Here is a 20,054-nt window from a genome sequence, read left to right on the forward strand (position 1 = left end):
GTTCTTTGTGATAGTAGGAGAGAAAGAGTGGGGGAAGGGAAGTGGTCCGTGGCCCATTTCAAGGAAGCTGTAGATTATAATTCCGTATTTATATTAGCTACAACATAAGGGTTAGCTTTTAGCGTTTGAAACGAAAAAATTTGCACGCTTTGATAAATACCTAACCTATTTTATGTTTGATCGACCGGACATTGCCTTTTTGACCACCGGCGTGCATTCGAATCTTATTATCTGGTTGTGTTTTTTCCGACGTTTTCCCGCAGCTATAAGGCGAATATCAGCTAATCTTGTGGTAAATCCTCGAACTCATTCCGCCGAAAATGACAACTCCCAACACCACGTCCATAGACGCTAGAGAACAGTAAAGTCGATACAGTGTTGTTAAATAACTATTGCTACATTACCCCAACTGCTCGCTGAAGTAGCCTAACGATAGTTATGTAAAAAACGAATCGTAGTTCTTTTCTGCAAAAGGATTCGAGGTTCTTTGTTTAGTTAGGATAGTAGTTACACTAGCAAGAGCATACTCTATGGCAGAGGTGCTCATAGTGAGCAGGAATCGGGCTTGTCCTGTGTGAGGTGTGCATTCATCGGGTAGGCAAGGAGTTCAGTGGCGACCACTCAGTCGCTGATCTCCTAGTGAAAGTGTTCTTAACCTGGAGTCCATGGATCCCTTGGAGGTCCTTGGATGGACTTCAGGGGTTCCATGAAAGTCGCTTAAAAAATTAACATGTATATTCAATATATTATTTCAACGTAAAAAGCAGAAGTGTATCTAAAATTTGATTGTCAGTTTTTTACATTTTCCTAGGGAAGGGTCTATAGTTTTCACCAAATTTTGGAAGGGGTTCTTGACTCAAAAAAGATTAAGAACTGCTGTCCTAGTGGGGTTGACAATATTTTATCACTTTATTTTAATATTATGTTTTTTTTTTTTAATTAGAATGTTGTAGTTATAATTATATATACATCATTTAAGAACAAAATGTTTTGCTTCATAAATTTTCCTTTATGTTTTTGACAACAATATTTAATTACTTTATTTCAATTTGTCTTTTCAGATTATAAAACAATATAGATATTTACATTATGTACGCAACAAAATGCTATTGTGATTTTGCTTTATGTATTTCCTTATAAGTTTCGTTTTCTGTGTTTTGCAATAAGCAGGGAAATATCTGAAACAATAGGTTAATTTCCTAAAACAACTTACCTCATTCACGACTGATTGATTTAACATTTCTATTAGTTACATACGCTCATCTCCAACAGTATATATATAGAGTGTTTAAAAAATACGGGGCATAATTTCAGGTATGTATTTCCCACATGTAGACAATCAAAATAGTTCATTACAACATGTGTCCGGAAATGCTTCATTTCCGAGTTATGGCCTTCACAACATTGAAATTCACCGGAACGTTTTTCTTTCCGCAGATCGCTGTCATTACAGAAGATGTTCAAAATGTCCACCTTCTGCTTGAATACAGACCTCACTTCGATGTCTCATTGACCTGAGAACACGATCCCAAACTCCAGGAGTATTGCGTATGTCCTCAGAACATGCCACAATTCGATTCCGAAGGGATTCCAAATCAGGCACCGGAGACGAATAAACCAATGATTTTAAATGGCCCCACAAGTAGAAATCGAGAGGGTTCAGATCAGGTGAGCGTGGAGGCCAAGCAATTGGGCCACCTCTACCTATCCATCGATCAGGAAACCTTCGATCCAAGTACCGGCGAGCCGTACGACTGAAGTGTGCAGGAGCGCCATCATGCAAGAAGTGAATGTGTTGAGGATTGATCAGTGGAGTGTCTTCTAAAACATGAGGTAGCCTATAGTGTTTTGCAGGAAGTTTGTGTACGCCTGCCCCGTAAGTCTGTTTACAAGTATCAATCACCAATGATACCGGCCCACATGTTGAGAGAGAACCGCACCTGGTGATGAGATGGAACAGTTGCACGTGGGTTTTCATACGCCCATACATGCTGATTGTGGAAATTTGTTATGCCATCTCGTGTGAACTGTGCTTCATCTGTAAATAATACTGAGGCAGGAAAGTTCGGATTTACACCACACTGCTGCAAGAACCACTGACAGAACCTACTCGTGCAGGGTAATATGCTGGTGACAGGGCCTGTACACGTTGCAAATGATAAGGATACAATTGATAGGCTACTCTTTCAACAGTCTCCAGACAGTCGTATGAGGAACATAGACTTGCAACGCTACCCTTCGTGTGCTGATAGAAGGAGTTATGTTCACAGCCTCCAGAATCTCCTCCTGTACTTCTGGAGTTGTGGATCTTGGTCGTCCCCTTCCCAAACCAGGAGAGTTAAATTTTCCATACTCGCACAGACGGTAATGGAGACGTACAAATGTCTTCCGATCTGGACATTGTCGCTGTGGGTACCTCTCCTGGTACAAACGACGAGCCAGCGCAGCATTGCCGTCCGCTTTACCGTACATGAAGTGTATATCTGCCAGCTCTTGATTTGAATACATGTCGCACAGTCTAACGCCTACACAACACTGAATGTAACCTTCGCCTCTGAATGAACTGTCAGAGTGCCCTCTTAATGTCTCCTTTGACGGCAACGACCTGCGGAAAGAACAACGTTCCGGTGAATTTCAATGTTGTGAAGGCCATAACTCGGAAATAAAGCATTTCCGGACACATGTTGTAATGAACTATTTTGATTGTCTACATGTGGGAAATACATACCTGAAATTATGCCCCGTATTTTTTAAACACCCTGTATATATACACGCACACGCGCGCGCGCGCGCACACACACACACACACACACACACACATACATCCATATTTATATGTATGTGTAATGCTGGTGCTTCTGTTCTCTTTGTAAATGTACTCTTATTGTAACATAAAATAAGTAATTCAGTCTCCAGGAATTTCATCCTTAGGCCCTATACAGAGTGATTCACGAAGATTATATGTGATTTCTGACATCATTCTGATGGAAAAAGTTCATATATATATATATATATATATCCGATTTTGAATAGTTTCGGATAAAATCACGTTTCTTTATTCCGTAACACGCATTCTTGTGAACTTTCTCTCTGGACGTCTGGAGCTGTATGTGTTACAGTACAGCTGATAGCAGCTACACAAAATCTCGTGACATGAGGGTCATTGTTAGGGATAACTCAACACCGGTACAACGTATCTACCTAGCATCCGAACAACGGAAGTTAGGGAATGCAGCGCGCGCAGTTCACATTCGGGCGACTACGTGTATTGCTGCAGAAGGTGGAGTCTTTGAAAACCGGCTTTAATAGGTCTACAGATTTCTCAGGTGAGTAAAACGTGAATATTCTTTAATAAATTTATAATATCCAGTACTACTGTTGTAAATAATTTAAATATTTAAACCATATATACGTTTATGTTTAACATTCAGGAGGGCGTAATTCACTCAATTAAAAAAAATGACATGTTTATATGGTTTATATGAATTTTTTTCATCACAATGATACCAGAAATCACATCCTAGAGTATTATACAATCTTCGTGAATCACCTTGTATATTATTATTCTACATTTAATTTGTAATTCAGTAACTAATAATTTCTTTATTCTTAAATTCTACAATAAATTGTCCAGTCTTTATTAATCGGGTGATGTTTTCTTACTTTGATTTTATTGTAATTATAAATTTAATATTAATTTGTAATTTTAATTTCAATTGTATTCTTGATATTGCGCCCAAAGTGCAGAATGCCCGATGTGATCACGTCTTCTCTAAGGGGTCTGTTATTTCTCTACAGTTCTGCGTCCACACCTGTGGAGTAACGGTCAGCGTGTCTGGCCGTGAAACCAGGTGGCCGGGTTCGAATCCCGGTTGGGGCAAGTTATCTGGTTGAGGTTTTTTCCGGGGTTTTCCCTCAACCCAATACGAGCAAATGCTGGGTAACTTTCGGTGCTGGACCCCGGACTCATTTCACCGGCATTATCACCTTCATTTCATTTAGACGCTAAATAACCTAGATGTTGATACAGCGTCGTAAAATAACACAATAAAATAATAAAAAAAATACAGTTCTGCAATTGATTTGCACATAGATGTCATGTCACAAAAAAATAACAAACAACTCACATCATTTTGTTGCAACGGTCATTTGGAATAGACAACTCTTTTAAAATCGCTTGAAGTTTTCTCGCCGTACTATGTCGATATTTGTGTTCTGCTGCCAAGAAATACGAATTCACTGTTACAGTTCAACAGGATTTTGAAGCTCGAACTATACAACATTATTTCTTCATATTCTTTCAATAGATTTACATGAAATTTCGTATGGACATCGTGCCACAGGAAAGAAACACGTTACATCATTATTATTTGTGTTTCAACGGACATTTATAACAAAAGCCTTTTGTAAAATCGTGAAGTGGAAGAGTACGCCTGCCATTTTGTGTCGAGACATTGAAGATTGTTTTGTTTTCTTGCTTTCAGGAGGCCGAGTTCATTGTTGCAGTTTGACGGGAGTTTCGAAAGCTGCCATTCATCGGGGGCGGACTGGCTGCATTTCGGTGCAACTACGCAACAGTTCTCCAAGGTGACGCGCTCTCGGGCATCGTAATTAGGCTACGCCGCTTGGAAATTCAGGCGGTTCCAAAGCATTTCAAAGCACAAGGTCAGGACATGCTAGATGTTTTCTTCTCTTTTCGTCGGCCCGTTTCGTTCCGGGACTATATAAGTGCCTCGCAGAGAAGTCGCGTCATTCGTCAACCGTCTCGGAAGACATTCAACGCCATGTTCAAGCTGGTACGTATGCCATAAACAGCTTTTCTATCTTTTACATCGCTTTAACTAATTTGCATGCATAGCAGCCGTTACCAAGGAGTAGTCATTCTCAAACTGTGGTTAGATTCTGTTTCTTGTTTTTTTTTTATATCCAATTTAATAAACCCTATTTCACCCTGAGGTATATTAGGGTTATAGTTGGTATCAAAATACATATTTTATAAGCAATAAACAATAATAAAATTATAATACAAAATTGTGGTCAAGGTTACAATTCACATAAATTATGTACAAGAATGCACCTTAATGAAAGAATGGATCGTTTCATAAAGCCTCAAGGCATGTCTCTATATTTATATCTAATGGTTATAGGAAGAAATATATATATATATATATATATATATATATATATATATATATATAATAGCTATTAAACATGTTATTTTAGAAGCAATAAATAGCTATACTAAGAGATGGCTTAAAATTTACGAATTAAATAAATTATTAATAACAACAATTGGCAATAATTAATCAGGTATTACAAGAAATGGCTCAAAATTAGAAATCAAATGCCTAATTAAAATAAAAATTAAAACCAATAGTACAATATTATAGTATGCGAAATTGAAGACTTACAGTTTCATAGTTTCATAGTTGATTAGAACTAATACGATTTTTTTTTTCACCCGTAATAATTTAACATTTTATAGTTTCACGAATATTCTATTCAAGAAGGACATGAAATACTTATATGATTTGGAGTTGGTAAGTACATTGGTTAACGGTTTGGTAAATGTATAATTTAAAGTGTTCAGTAACAACTCAAGCTCGTATCTTTCACGGCAAAAGACTGGACAATCATATAATAAATGTTTGACATCTTGAGATTCCTCCCCACAAATGCAAGTTGCATCGTCTTTAATATGAAATCTATTTAAGTATTCCCCCGAATTTTCCACGCCCAGTCAAAAACTGTGTCAGTACGAAATTTGGCGTTATTACTTTACATTTATTACGATCATAGACCGTTGGAAAATACAGCTCTTTTTTAAGAATTCCCTTATCACTATTGACCCATCTTTCGTTCCATTCTTGCATATAATGTTCTTTGGCTACTTTTATATATATATGATATCAGACACAAATTGTACGACAGTGGCACATCAGAGTTGGCTGCCATCTTTGCCAATTCATCGGCTCTCTCATTTCCAACTATCCCAGAATGCCCTCTGACCCTTGTTTGCCTTATTTATTTAGATAAATTGTGGATCATAATGATTCTTGTCGCTGATTCTGGTTCGATTCCAGATAGGGAGAAAAGACCTAGCGTAACGGTGGCGCCAGGATTTTTAATTTGGGCGGGAGTACTCGGGTAACAGAAATTATTTATTTACATAATTATTTATATTTTTGCTATGATTTTAGCTTTAAGCTTTTGCTTCCTTCGTCTCAGTTCCTGAAACCCTCTAATCTGAGGGGAATCCCATCCAGAGTTTTTTTTTTAATTCAGCGAACACTGGTTTCTATTGTTGTGCTCCAGCTAAATAAAGGTACATTAGAGAAAACGATAATCTATCACTTATCACGAATTTCGAAAATATGCCAGCGACTTTGCAGCGAAGTATTCTCTCGACGTCCATATTTCCATTCTGGAAAACAGCTATTGCATTTCTTTTAGCTACGGGTTTATTTATTGCTTATTTCATCTTCATCACTTTATCCGTGACTGTACAATTTAGAATGTTTTATTTTTGCTGGCAGAGTTGAGGCCATAAGACCTTCTCTTCCACACAACCAGCCTTAATCGATACTGTAGCGACATATCACATAATACACACTTAAATTATTATAAATAATTACAGTACACTGAAGTTTCTACAGCAACAGCATTGAGTTAAAGTTTAACGATTAGTAGAAGTTTATTTAATAAAATTCATTTAAGAGATAAAACCCATGCGAATAAGTAATAACTTAATTTATGAGCTAATATAATTCAATTTAATCTTTATGCAATACAGGGCTCCTGCAAAAGATCTTTCCGGTTTCGAACGGATTTACGTTCTGTGAATCTGAGGTTCATGAAAATAGTAGGTACCAATGGAAAGAGAACTCAAAAAGTTTAATTCCTTACCTTAAAGATGTTCAATGTGTTCCCTCCTAGGTAACGCGGCACGCATCAAGCCCATAGTCGAGTTCCACGCAGGTACGCAGATTTTCCTACCCCCAGATTCTGAGGTTATGTCTGTTCACTTTAACAGAAAGATGAAAAGTGGCTTCGTCAGAAAACACCACGGAACGAATAAATTCATCATCGTCTTCAATTAAAGTCTGCATACTTATGCAGAAATTACTTCGTAGCACTTTGTCCTCTGGTTTTAGCGTTTGCAGCAACTGTATCGGTACGGATGAAATCGCAACCGCCTGCTAAGAATCTTGCCTTATAATCAGTGTATCATTTACGGATTGTAGGCCCATTGGATGGATCTGCACCAAAGTTTGTTCGGCATTGCAGTTACACATTAATAAGCGACTGGTTCACATGAAGATCAAGTTTTCCTTCCTCTGTAGCAGCAATTTCGCCTCAACAATGAACAAATTTGTATATACACAATATTATGAGTCAGTGTTACTAACCATGAAAACAATGTTGCCACAACTAAACTTTTTGACTTTCTCTTTCCATTGGTCCTATTTTCATGTACCTCAGATTCATAGAACGTAAATTACTTGTGTTCGAAACCGGAAAGGTCTTTTGTACGAGCCCTGTATTGTAATAGTACATTATGCAACGAGCGTATAATGGTAGTAATTAAGACGCGAGTATGTTTGTTTATGAAACTAGCGCAAGTTTCATACGACTTTTTATGCTCGACCATATTTCTAACTTGAAATTATTCTTAAGTATTCATATTATGGTTATGTAAGTGAGGAGCGGAACTGACCTAAATTGTGAGATGTGCGCAAACGCGAAAGTATTGATTTTTTTCCGAGGAACGAATGTGTTATTGACCTTGATATAATCTAGAGAATAACATGAACATTAATTTTTATATAACCCGGAAATTGATTTAGAATTGAAAAACGAGATGACAAATTGAATTTATTTGAATATTATTTACAATTAACGCTAATTATTATAGTAACAGAACATAACCTTCTGGGACAGTATTGGATTTCCAGCCTCCGTAACGTTTCTCTAGTTGTCTTTAGGTTGCATATCCGAGAATAATCGAAAACCTGAACTTTAATGAATAGGTGTACTTTAATGACATGTATCAAATATGTATCAAATATGAATGAGGTCTCGCCCACCTCATTATATTTTGCTCGACTAGTATAACTAGTCAGTTTGTTTTTATACCATTGAGTACGAGAAAAATTCGTACCGGCACCGGGAATCGAACCCAGGACCTCTCAGTTGTGCGCGCTGAGTGCTCTCTAACCAACTGAGCTATGCCGGGATCCGATTCACGACGCCGGCCGAACTCCTCTCGTAGTATCGTGTTACGGCCTTACTGTCTGCACTTGAGACGATACACGTCATATATGTACAGGAGCGCATATTACATGACTTTATGGCCATATTTCAACAACAGTTTCTTTAAACTGTTAACATCATATATGTATCAAATATGAATGAGGTCTCGCCCACCTCATTATATTTTGCTCGACTAGTATAACTAGTCAGTTTGTTTTTATACCATTGAGTACGACATGCATTAAAGGACTGCTACCAGGTGTATAATTACTACATTTCGGCATGGTCGAGCATAAAGAATTATAAATTGAGTTAATTAATTAATTAAATGATGAGAATTAATTTAATAGTAATTTGCTACAATTACGCTGTACGGATTAGAAATCTAAATATGAAATATATCTATGTAGGTAATGGGAATAATAAGAATGTACTGGGATTTAGCTATTAGAGGTTCTGTATTACTTACTTACTTACAAATGGCTTTTAAGGAACCCGAAGGTTCATTGCCGCCCTCACATAAGCCCGCCAGCGGTCCCTATCCTGTGCAAGATTAATCCAGTCTCTATCATCATACCCCACCTACCTCAGATCCATTTTAATATTATCCTCCCAACTACGTCTCGGCCTCCCTAAAGGTCTTTTTCCCTCCGGCCTCACAACTAACACTCTATATGCATTTCTGGATTCGCCCATACGTGCTACATGCCCTGCACATCTCAAACGTCTGGATTTAATGTTCCTAATTATGTCAGGTGAAGAATACAATGCGTGCAGTTCTGTGTTGTGTAACTTTCTCCATTCTCCTGTAACTTCATCCCTCTTAGCCCCAAATATTTTCCTTAGCACCTTATTCTCAAACACCCTGAACCTATGTTCCTCTCTCAGAGTGATAGTCCAAGTTTCACAACCATACAGAAGAACCGGTAATATAACTGTTTTATAAATTCTAACTTTCAGATTTTTCGACAGCAGACTGGATGATAAGAGCTTCTCAACCGAATAATAACACGCATTTCCCATATTTATTCTGCGTTTAATTTCCTCCCGAGTGTCATTTATATTTGTTACTGTTGCTCCAAGATATTTGAATTTTTCCACCTCTTCGAAGGATAAATCTCCAATTTTTATATTTCCATTTCGTACAATATTCTAGAGGTTCTGTATTATATATTTTAATTAAACAAATAGTAAAATTGGCCTAATAATAATAATAATAATAATAATAATAATAATAATAATAATAATAATAATAATATACAAACGTTAGTTTCATTACAAGTAGGAAATTTTAAACATTCAACAAGAATTTATGCGAGTTCGATCTAAATCGGTGATACTGTGATACTCATTACGCGGCCCACTGGCCGCATGTGGCGATTCTTGAACTAATATTACTATTCTTTTTTTTTTTGAGAATTATTTTTAATTTCTGTAATAATATGCATCTGAAGAAAAGTTTGTTTACCCTGCATCATTACTGCTGGTGAATATTTTCAACATCGGCACGTATTTGTTACATCCATATATGCAGAAACGTTCCAGTAATCTAGATATGCTATCCTTGATTATTTTAGTTTCCTTTACAATTAAAATTATTATTTCATAATTGTATATTGATATTTTTTCATGTTTATTGCTTGGTTTCATGGATGATCCCAGCTATAAGTTATAGGTATGTTTCGTTGTAAGCAAAGTGAACATGTACTTCGAAAAGTGAACTAATGGAACAAATATAGGATGAACTGCCATGTAGGCTGTGTATAAAATGTTGTAGTTTCAAGAGTAATTATTTGTAGGTATTTGTAAAATTAGCTTGTTGTTCTTTGTACTGGAGCGGGTGATGGGACTAAATTAATTTAATTTTGAAAACATTGTGAAGCAGTTTGCGGATGCCAAAAAACGTACGCCGAAATTTTAATTCTTGCCAATAAATATTTTATGCTGAATTTTATGACGAATTTTCAAAGGAAACCAAACTTCATGATTAATACATCAGAAATATGGCAACAGAGAAGCATCTACCTTTGTAGAATAAATAAATAAAAAAAGTCATTCAATACACAACTCAAAGGTAAATGTTCACTACAATTTGACAATAAAATTTTCGTGACAATTTTTGGGTTTTGTTAATAAATGTTGTTTGTTTGGATAATACCGTAGGTTTTTCTTTACATTATTTGTAGATTCCCCACTATTCATAAAAAATATTATAGACACTCAAAATTTATAGGCCTACATATAGGAGACAATTACGAAAACTATTTTGTGTGCAATCTTAAAATGAACGTTTGTTTTATTTGGGTACACAGTATGTCTTGTCGGTGATAACTTAAGAAAATAATATACGGAGTGTAAACGATATGAACTGCCAAAATTATACAGAGTGATTCACAACTAATGATCCGCGTTTCAGGAATCAGTTCTATAGGTAATTTTGACCGTAAAATATCATGTGAACTTGGGTCCGAATGTCAACCGTTAAGGAGTAACAACTGATTGAATCCTACGAAAGTAGCAGTGGTTTTGAGCAGAACTAGGAATTAATTAAAAATACTGTATTAATCTTAAAACAGACATATCTCATCTTGGAAGCAGACTTTCAAATATCCCTCCTTCCACTTCAATGCACTTGGCTGCACGGATGTGAATGGCGCGCAGAGCCTTCAGTACCTCGGCACGGCCGTCCCTGATGAGCGCAGCTGATAATCACCAGACCTATCTTCCCCTTCTCCCCGCATTTCACGTCACAGCGTAACCCTCCGTTTAGTTTACGTTCCGATATTTGTATTACGATGCAAGTAACTCCAAAGCCTGATTCACAGTATGACGTTTAGATTTTTACGAACAATTTTCACACTAATGGTTATGGGACCCATGTTCACATGACATTTTATGCTCAAAATTGTCTAGAGATCTGATTCCTAAAGCGCGAATCATTAGTCGTGAATCACCCTGTAGACAGTACATATCGGTCTACTCAACTAAATATCTAGTGAAATTTAATTATTTCTTATAATTTTATTTTTAGTTTGTAAAATACTATGTTTTAAAAATTGATAATATTTTAATTATTTGTTTACATTTCGACTGTTATTGCCAATGATATTATGCCCAACACATACCAATACTCAACAGAGTAACAAACGACTGCTTCAACGTACATACCGGGTAAAGTAAATAATGACTCTCTATTCTAACATTAAAAAAGTTGGGCCCACGAAACATATTTTTCTTGAAAAACCTCGACAGTTACAAAAAAAAAACATTATTTGACTTTTTTTCTTTAGTTACCTATTCTCTAGTATTAGGAAAAAACACGGAAATTTTACTTGAAACAAGTAAAGAGATAGGTTTGGAAGTAAATCCCGGAAAAAAGAAAAACAATATATGATTATGTCTCGTGACCAGAATATTGTACGAAATGGAAACATAAAAATTGGAGATTTATCCTTTGAAGAGGTGGAAAAATTCAAATATCTCGGAGCAACAGTAACAAATATGAATGACACTCGGGAAGAAATTAAACGTAGAATAAATTTGGGAAATGCGTGTTATTATTCGGTTGAGAAGCTTTCGTCATCCAGTCTGCCCTCAAAAAAGCTGTAAGTTAGAATTTATAAAACAGTTATATTACCGGTTGTTCTGTATGATTGTAAAATTCGTACTGTCACTTTGAGAGAGGGATAGAGGTTAAGGGTGTTTGAGAATAAGGTGCTTAGGAAAATATTTAAGGGTAAGAGGGATGAAGTTACAGGAGAATGGAGAAAGTTACACAACGCAGAACTGCACGCATTGTATTCTTCACCTGACATAATTAGGAACATTAAATGCAGACGTTTGAGATGGGCAGGGCAGGTAGCATGTATGGGCGAGTCCAGAAATGCATATAGAGTGTTAGTTGGGAGGCAGGAGGGAAAAAGACCTTTGAGGAGGCCGAGACGTAGATGGGAGGATAATATTAAAATGGATTTGAGGGAGGTGGGATATGATTGTATAGGCTGGATTGATCTTGCTCAGGATAGGGATCGATGGCAGGCTTATGTGAGGGCGACAATGAACCTTAGTTATCTATGCTCTACCACCAGTATTTCCTTTTGCAGCTTATATCTTTTACAGCCTGTATAAACTACAAACAGGAATTGTTGCTAAACTATAAGAATAATAACACTGGTGCTTTCTACTTCTTATCTGTCTTTAATTAAATAATTGACATGTAACTCTATGTAATGCCATCCTTTCATACTAATATGTGATCTTTTAAATATTGATTGAACAAAGTTTCTTTTCCAGATGACTCTTAGTTTGAATATAGTGATTGTATTTTTTATACTGAGATACTTCGGTTTCTGAACAACCTTAAGAGCTATGCAGGGCTGCCAACTGATGTGTATGATGTGATGTTTCAGTTCGTTCTTCTTGCTGCTCTGCTGGCCGTCTTGGCCGCAGTTAGCGCTGCTCCTCAAGTCTTCGTCTCCCCCTACTACGGCGGCTACTACGGCAGCTACGCCTACCCATACAGCTATGGCGCCTACCTGTTCCGCTAAATTCATTGGTGAGTTTCACGCAAAGGATAAAACCCCATTATACACTGACAGATGCTTGAGACCTATGATGATAGTGATGATGATCAACGTCAAAGATTGCCTTTTTGGACCCATTCCGAATCCGAACTTGTACAAATTATCTGTAGGTCTGCCCATCCTTTCAACGGTCTTCCCAAATGTCTCCTACCAGCAGGTGTATAGTGTAGAATTGCCCTTTGTAACTTGTTGTTACTCATCTATAATACATTGACGTTCAAACATACCTGAATCCTATTAATGACAGTGATCGATAATTTGTTCGTGTAAGTGTGGCTTCTTTAGTTATTACTTCTAGGAATAGATGGCGTAGATAATAGTCAGTGTCGCCAATCGTACATAAATATACCCGCATTACATAATTCAATTTTCATACCCCTCTACTGATTGTAAAACAACACTGGGTTTAGCTGGAAACCGCTGATATTGTCAATTATGAGAATAATTTATGCTTATACTTGTTTTTTTTTTAAAGATCGAACATGACAGGAGCGTTACGATCGGAAAAACAACTGAATGTCACATAGCGTGATAGGCCTGTTGCTATGGTAACAACGGTTGAGTTGCCAAACAGTTCCCACGTGACAAGTGCTTAATAGCTCTCCTGGCGACATTTATTGTGCACACAATGTTAGCATTGGTACGTTTCGTCTTTGATTGTGTGTCGATTTTTTTTATTGTTTTCTTACCTTCGCGTCAATTGTCAATTAATGTTTTAACGTCAGCCATCTTAACGACAATTACTAGCTTCTATCAGCTGGCAGCGTGGTAGTCCATATTGGCAACATGGCACTGTAGTTCCAAGTTCGGCATTTAACTGTCATTTCCCATCTTTAAAAAAAAAAAAAACAAAACAAAACAAAAAAAAAAAAAAACAAAAAAAAAACATGTCTAGTCTATATCATCATTTTCACCAACACTTTTTTAAATGGCCCCAATAATAGCGTAACTATTTCAAAGTTTGTCAATTTGTTATATCTTTGTTTCTCACTTGTCCCGTGGTTAGAAAGTTCGCCTACACGATCATAAAATCATAGGTCAGGTACCGGTACCTTTGAACGTCAGTGTACATTGATGTTCAAAGATACCTGAACGTCAGTGTACATTGATGTTCAAAGATACCTGAACCCTACTAATCGATAGTGATCGATAATTTGTTCGTGTAAGTGTGGCTTCTTTAGTTATTACTTCTATGAATACATGGCGAAGATAACAGTCAGTGTCGCCAATAGTACATTAAAATATCCTCATTATAGAATTCCAAATTTCATCCCTCTCTAATGATTGTAAAAAGCACTATACTTAGCGGAAAACGGTTGAATAATTTATACTTAACCTACACCATAATGTTTCCCAACACTTTTCTACTCGTGTAGGGCTCTGAGTTCTGCAGTCACAACTGGCCTACGTCTATGTTATGATACAACGGAGTGGGCTATGGAAATTCAGCTCTCCTTGGCAACGGTTTTGTTGTTGATTAATTTGTATCTTTCTGACGAGAAATAAAAGTGTTCTTGAGTTTCATTTACTCAGTATATTGTATTCTAGTTACAATTTGGTGACCCCGACGTGATATGAACACACACGAAGATACAGAGCAAAGTTCTTTACCAACTAGTAGTGGTGACAGAGTCGTTGTGGGTGCACGATGTATTGAGAAGCCTCAGGGCTCTGAGTTCTGCAGTCACAACTGGCCTACGTCTATGTTCATGATACAACGGAGTGGGCTATGGAAATTCAGCTCTCCTTGGCAACGGTTTTGTTGTTGATTAATTTGTATCTTTCTGACGAGAAATAAAACTGTTCTTGAGTTTCATTTACTCAGTATATTGTATTCTAGCTACACTCGTCTCAATAATAGTGTCACCTATTGTGAAATAGCATACCTACTTGAAAAGTTTGTCAATTTTTTTATATCTTTGGTTCTGTCTTGTCCCGTGGTTGGAAAGTTCGCTTACTCGATCACACAATTCCAGGTCAGATGACTTTGAACACCAATGTGTGTGCTGTGTCCATTGTATTCCATATTATTTTATTTTTTTGTTCGTCTACTGTTAGTACTGCTAATTTTTTTATGTCTTCATTTCTTTATTTTTCTTTTCCTTGCCTGCTCTTAGGAATTTAATTTCTCAAAACAGTATTTTCTATAAATGAAATATCTTCACAATTCAGGATGCTGATCCATAGAATAATGTTGAGATTGCTATAATTATATAAAAATGTTTTGAAGTGCGGCTAATTTTTCTTGGATGTCTTGGTGTGACGTATAGCTTAAGGTATAACCTAAGTAGTTAAATGTTGAAACTTGTTTTATGGATTTCTTATCAACCATAATGCTAGTTCTAATATGATTTGTGCCTATAATAACGATGACTCTCGTTTCAGTGTCCGAAATGCTCATTTTAAATTGTGATGCTGTTTGATTTAATTTACGGATGTTTTCAAAGTCGTCTTCACAATTTGCCAGTATAAGTTAATCACCAGAAAAGAGGAAATCTGTAATGAAATGTGTGATATAAATATAAATAATCGTACAGTTTTAGCAGGAGATTTCAACGCAAGAGTAGAACAAAATCTCACATAAATTCACTGGAAAAAGGTGGAGAAATGACAGTAACGTTAGACATAAATATATTTAGAAGCAGATTATATTAGTCTTCAGAACTTCAGACCCAAATAAATTCATTCACCTACCTCCTTACATTCAAAGGACTTATTTTCTGATTAGTAGAGTGGATTACAGAGGGCGTAGGTGTTTGTAGCTGTCACTATTTCTTATACTCTTGACTTCTGAGAAGTTTTTTTATTTAGCAGTGTTTCTGTGTCACTAGTTACTCCTAAGCTCTCAAGGCACACCTTTTTATCCAATTTCAAGTTTCTTGTAGAATTAACATTATAATCATGAGATTTTTCCAGTAAATGACAAGTATATGAAATTGTTGCAAAGGAGCTTCCCATTGAGCCTTGTAAATTACCAAACTATTTTTTTACCCTCCTGTATGAATATAAGGTATTACTACGTGTATCAACAGGAGTGGAAAGGATTCCTTAAGAGCACTTTTCACTACTGGGTGTTCAGTTCAAAGTGTGTCATGGCTCGCTGTATGCCGTCATGTGGCTAGTCGATGAGCCTAGAGAATTCAATCTTCCTATACTTCCGCAGAGGTGTATTACTTATGCGCCAGAGAAGTTGCCTAGCAAGTACGGCGTTCATTCAGAAGAGTACTTACCGATACGTACGGTAACGCCGGTAGTGGCAGGAATGTGAACTGTTTCGAAACATGTACTGAGGTGAGTTTTTTCTTACTGTCGGGATATGGGGAGAGGGTTAAGGCGATTACTTACGTATTTGTTGACATTAACTTGGACGGTCAACATGGACACGGAGCATTTGATTTGTGTTGTGGAATGTTGCCGTACGCAACCGATGATAACAAATACCCTGCGCACGACTAGGCCGCGCAAAACACAGTTCGAAAGAGGTTATGGTAGCACACAGACTGTACAGACCGCTATCTGTTGCTACGACGTTCAAGTTATACCGTACACGTTCTCAAGTTCAGATTGAACGCCTTGATTAATAGGCAACTTCTCTGACACAAAAGCTGAAACTCGCTTCAAATCGCTGACTCATCAACAGTGACGTCATGACACACTTTGAAATGAACACTCAGTGTTTTATTAAGATTTACAAGTAATAACTTCAGAATTTTTAATTCGTTATATTCTGACATTTTTTCGTTAGTGAGAATGTTTGGTAAAACGACGTGTTTAATAATTTTCCATAAAATTATTCTGAAATGCAAAATATTCTGGTAACTTAGAAGTCTGTGAATAATGTTCCTGTACTAAATGCTGTATTTTCTTTCGTTTCAGAAACGAGGGCTTAAAAACATCTTGGCTTTTGGAGACAACTTCAAAACAGCACTGTACGCAGACTTCAGATGGCAGCTATCTTGAATCTCTTTCAATGTTTGTCCTATGATTAGGATCCTTTTTTTATTTTTCGAATTTCTTTTAAAATAAAGTTGTTAAAAGAAAGTTTTAAATGTATGGACCAGCCGAATACCACACATATCCAACACATTCTTCCTTTCCGTTACAGTTGCTGTTTCCTATGTACAGTGCCCTCACAGCCTAATATCGGGCTCTAAATTCCTCTGTTTTATTCCTCCAGCTGAATATCTTTCTCTTCCACACCGCAATCCGAAGGAAATTCCTGGAATAAGCTGTCACAATATCTGTATATCCATATATCCTTAACACTTTGACAGTGTCTCCACAAGCATTCAGAACTAATGTACAGATATGGAAATAAATTTTGGAGCTCCCTTATTGTAGGCTGTAAGTTTCACTTACAACACAGCGCGCATGTGCAGTAAACAAAGCTCCTGTATACAGTGAAACCTCTCCTTATGGACACTCCCAAGATACGGACACTCCTCATATACGGACAGAGTTGTATGTCCCGACTGAAATAATATAGAAATAATGGTAAATTTAACTCTCGTTTACGGACACTCTCAGATACGGACACGGACAGTTGTTTCACAGTCCTAAAGCTTGCTTTAAATTCTGACTGCGGACAGAACTTGGATTTCAAGACCTAATATGTTACAAAAACGGAAAATTTAGTTTTGAGTACTGTACAGAAATTCTTTAACATGAAAGAAGACAATAAGGGTCTCGTAGGCTACCAGTAGCCCAGCCGGTTACCCCTTGTTAGCTGGAAGCAAGTGAATAAACAAAGTCATAAAATTTAACCTGTCTAATGGGTCCAAGGTTTCCGCGATCGTGAAATTGTGTTCGACATGTGGTAGGGTTAATAGGATTATTCTCTTCAATTCAATCAGTTCTGTTTCGAGAGACATGGCACCTGAACATAAAGGTTAAGTTGAAAACTGTAAATTACAGTACTGCATAACTATAGACCTATTGCATGGTACAGTACTGTATTTTCCTTTTTCGGTCTTATCTGCTGTAGTTCAAAGTTGCGAAGAATTTACTGTAGTACAGTATACTGTATTTAGAATTAAACTACAGTAATACATTTCATTTAAAGCGTGAAGGGATACATAATGCATATTATAAATTTACTGTTAGATTGGGAAGCCTCTCTCCCAATAAAGGACACCTCTCAGATGCGGACAGATTGTTACGTCCCTTCGATGTCCGTAAATGAGAGGTTTCACTGTATATGCTACTTGTGGAGAGTCGTGCGAAATTGTTGCCTACATACAGATGGACTCCCATCAGGACTCGCTCCAAAGTTTAATTCCGTATCTGCACATAAATCATGCTGACAGTTAAGTGTTAATTCTTTCCAGATGCCAAATGCGAAAACTATTTCCCCTTGCTTAAGTTGTTGCAGATGTCCATTCCGAGTCCGAGGCTTTAATAAATGTTTCTCTAGAAAATCGGTTGTATGGTTGTGGGGTTGTTATTCCCATGAGTCAGTCCTCAACCTGGAAGACCATGGGGTTTCTTTTAGAGTTTCACTAACTTAGCAGAGGAATCCAGAAGTTCGCAGTGACCAATTCCATTTCGGGGTAGGATTTTCTGGTACCGTTGACGTATAATTCACAGGCTAAGGTATTTATTGGCCACACCTACTCGGCGTAAGTACGGTTCCCAGAACCATGTTATAAAACTGAGGATCACGTAAGAGTAATTCCTAAAAGATTAATTTGACCATCTCTTCAGTGTTGCACACTAATACCAAAAGAGGATAAAATCACACAATGCCATGTACAATAATAATAATAATAATAATAATAATAATAATAATAATAATAATAATAATAATAATAATAATAATATTAGCAATAACGATGTTTTGCTTATTTACTACATCTCATCTTTATGTTGCGGAGGTATTTTCTAAAAGGTTCAATAATTTGTGAAAGAGTATATTTTCCTTCTGAACCTCTCGTACAGTATGTTAGTAGTTAGTAGATTAGTGTATGATCTAATATTAAAATGTATTTTGTCTGACAACATGAAATTCATTGCTTTGATTAAACAGTTTACGAATCACTAGACCTAACCTAAAAAAAAATTCCGAAAACGAATGCCACTTTGAAATGTATGCTTTAGAATTTTTACTCCATTATTGTAATAAAAGACTAAACACGAAAGAAAAATAATTAAAATGTGAAATGATATTTCCATCGATTACTCAAGGGCATTTATCACACGAAATATATTATATTTATTTACACTTAGCCTTATTTGTAATTGTAATTGTAAATTTAATACTAATTGTAATTTTATTGTTGATATTGTTGTTGGAATCTCCTGGTAGAGGGGCAGAGAAGGCCTGACGGCCTTATCTCTACCAGGTTAAATAAATAAATACTACTAAATACTACTAAATATCTGACTCTAATCTTGAAATTGTAACCACAACACAATAACTATTATGTATTAATATTAATATTGATATTAATTATTAGTATGTTCAAATTTCACTAGATTCCAGTAATAGGCTCAGAAATCTAGAACAATTTGAAATTTCAGAATTTAAATTACTGACAACTTGTGTCATGTCAGCCAACATAACACTTATAAAATCACTACCAGTTGTATTTCTCAGTACCCAAATTGGAAACGAAGTTGGCAAAAGAAAATTCAACCTGCAAACTAGAAAATCGCCATAATCCACTAGCTTATGTAGTAATGGGGGAAAAATGGTTAGGTTTCACCCTTAGGGTATTAAGTAAGCTGACCCGGACTATATCAGCCATTCACCCCCTCTTTTAGCCTGGCAATGAGCAGTTTTTCTCACTTTTCACACTTCAAAATACAGGGTGATTCATGAGGAATGGTAAATATTTTAGGGGTGAATGGGTGATAATATGAACTGTTCTGAGTAAAAAACGTTCATGCAAACATGAGTCTAATTTTCAAAGGGGTGGACAAATAGCTGTTTAAATGTTAGGCATAAAAAGCATTACAAATCCACACAAAAAGGAAATACAAAATAATGACTTAATGATTATGTTTATTGCTTATTGCATGGTATCAATGCATTTCAATAGTTCAATTCACTTTCCCGCTCTGTTGACTATAATGAGTGTTCCTCTTCTGAGATTGTCTTGTTCTTTTATGAGTGCAGCAATACTCACAATGCGAGCGACCAATTCGTTCTTTGTGCCTATTTTGTGTTTGTACAATTCGCCTTTCATCCGCCTCACAGGCAAACAATCGACACGAATA

At 36.5% G+C, this 20,054-nt stretch overlaps 1 long non-coding RNA gene and 1 other non-coding gene across 3 annotated transcripts in view; one reads left to right on the forward strand and one right to left on the reverse strand.

Annotated features, from left to right (window-relative positions):
- The window catches only part of LOC138706599 (uncharacterized), a 43,498-nt gene extending 26,621 nt beyond the window's left edge, over positions 1-16,877 (forward strand). Inside the window, exons 3-5 of one of the 2 annotated variants that reach the window (XR_011334032.1) lie at positions 4,485-4,796; positions 12,663-12,808; positions 16,713-16,877. This is a non-coding gene — a long non-coding RNA (uncharacterized lncRNA). Of the gene's footprint in view, positions 1-4,436; positions 4,797-12,662; positions 12,809-16,712 lie in introns of those variants that run through there. The other variant, XR_011334031.1, reaches the window with a different exon arrangement.
- TRNAA-CGC (transfer RNA alanine (anticodon CGC)) lies at positions 8,159-8,236 on the reverse strand. Its single transcript has one exon. It is a non-coding gene; the product is annotated as a tRNA-Ala (tRNA).
- Positions 16,878-20,054: the final 3,177 nt, after the last annotated feature.

This window comes from Periplaneta americana, chromosome 9, assembly GCF_040183065.1.
Source record: "Periplaneta americana isolate PAMFEO1 chromosome 9, P.americana_PAMFEO1_priV1, whole genome shotgun sequence".
NCBI lineage: Eukaryota > Metazoa > Arthropoda > Insecta > Blattodea > Blattidae > Periplaneta > Periplaneta americana.